The sequence below is a fragment of the Aplysia californica genome, unplaced genomic scaffold, assembly GCF_000002075.1.
Source record: "Aplysia californica isolate F4 #8 unplaced genomic scaffold, AplCal3.0 scaffold00364, whole genome shotgun sequence".
NCBI lineage: Eukaryota > Metazoa > Mollusca > Gastropoda > Aplysiida > Aplysiidae > Aplysia > Aplysia californica.
The window spans coordinates 1-2140 of NW_004797634.1; positions in this window are offsets into that span (position 1 = coordinate 1).

Sequence of the window (2140 nt, forward strand, 5' to 3'; positions counted from 1 at the left end):
CATTCACTAAGGCGGTGTTGGGTCTCACTTTGTGATAGGCTCACACCTCGTCTTGCAAATGGCGAACAGTAGTGTTGTGTCTTGTCTGGCCCGCAGTAAATTCATGATTATTATTTTTTAAAAATTTATTCGTTTTTAAACAATTCAGCAACGACAGCAAAAACTGAGACTGACCAATGCTCCATTTGACTAAGACATCCACTTTTTACATCGGTAATTGAGGGCAAGCGAGGCAGGGGAAGGCCCAGAATAACATACTACTTGGGTAACCTAAACAAATGGGTAACAGGGAAAGATCAGGGAAACGTAGCTTTTTTTTAGAGCATCCGAGCAAAGGAATGAATGGAGAACCATGATCGCCGATGTCTGTCGCAGATCTGGCACTGGATGATGATGAATAGATGACCATCGTAGAGACAATTTGGAATAATAATATGTTTATCTTGTCGTATCACCTTTGCTATGATAATAATATGGGCTCAGTTGGAAGAATGTTGGACTCTAGCGGGGACAAACTTAGTTCCATTCCCAACGAGATGACGTCCTTAATTTATGTTGTTATGAGAAGCTTTTTAAGCTTTCAGTCTATTTATTTATCTCTGTCATATCGGAGTTGGACGTTATACGGGGTGCCCACTACGGCTGGATCGGGCCGATCGCTCGACTCGGTCGCCTTATATGGGGTGCCCACTACGGCTGGGATCGCCCGACTCGATCCCCTCAAAAACAATCGTGTTTGTTTTCCGTTTCAGGCGATCGAGTCGGGCGATCGGCCCGACCCACCGATCCCATCCGTAATGGACACACCGTATTGGATTCGGAGGTTCCACCTCTTAAATAACCTAACAGTGTTGAATAAAGCGTCAAGAAACTTCACAATTTCCTAATTTTTCTGCCGGTATTTCTCGGTCTTTTCTTTGCTCTTGCCACTCTGTCAAACGTGTCGTCTTTGAAATTACCGGCTTGTGTGTGGGGGCGCTTTGAAACTCGTCGTCAAAATTCAAAAGAAGTAAATCAGAAACGCTTCAGCATTCTGGTCACAACGTTGGCAGCTATCAACGTGTCAAAAACGAAATGAACAAAATGTCCGCTTCTTTCAAGTGTCACCCACAAATGTGATTCGTCGCTATAATTTCTACGTTTAAATCTACAGCAGTTTAACAGACAGATTTGTGGCTGCCTCTGTTCATAGTTCGCCAGTTTAGATCTAGACCAGTTCGTGTGTGGGTGGTTGGCGGGTGCTCTGGTGTAGCTTGCTCCTTCTTTCCTATCAAAATCTATCTTCCTTTTCTCCCCTCCTTCTCTTTTGTGTTTGTTACTCTATTGTAACACCTCTAATCTTCGACACTTATATGACCTTACTTATTTGTGTTGCAAGTGCCGTAAAACTCTTACTAAAACTAAGAAACCTTTTCGTGTTGTCGATAAATTGGCTCAGGTACCTCCAGCGATGAAACCGTGAAGCGACCATAGATCTGCCAATGTTTACGACGATCATTGTAAGCTATTGTGACTTCGCTCATTCAGAGAATGGTAGAAGAGTAACCACTTAATTAAACGGGCTTTTGGAGGGTGTCATGTTAGGTCCTACTTCTTTTCTTTTTCCTGTATTGTTTCTGTTCGTTTTGTCTAACCTCCCCCCCCCTTACGCTAAATAACTGTTACGTGTCACTGTATCTTTTATTAAAGGAAAACCAAGAGACTGACCGATATTCCATTTGACTAAGACATCCACTTTTTACATCGGTAATAGATGACCATCGTAGAGACAATTTCGAATAATAATATACTTTGTTTGTTTTGTCGTGTCGCCTTTGCTATTATAATAATATACTTTGTTTGTTTTGTCGTATCGCCTTTGCTATTATAATAATATACTTTGTTTGTTTTGTCGTATCGCCTTTGCTATTATAATAATATGGGCTCAGTTGGATTCATGTTGGACTCTGGCGCAGACATCCTGCCCCCAAGACCACTGTCGTACGAATGATATTCTTTAACCAGTGATTGGTTTTTATTATTTTTAACAAAATAATAAACCGCTTGACTTGATTTGTGATTCAGGTCACAGCTTTGAGTTCCATGTGTACTGTCAAAATCGTCTTAGAGTCGTCCATTGTAGAGTAGATACGTGAGCGTC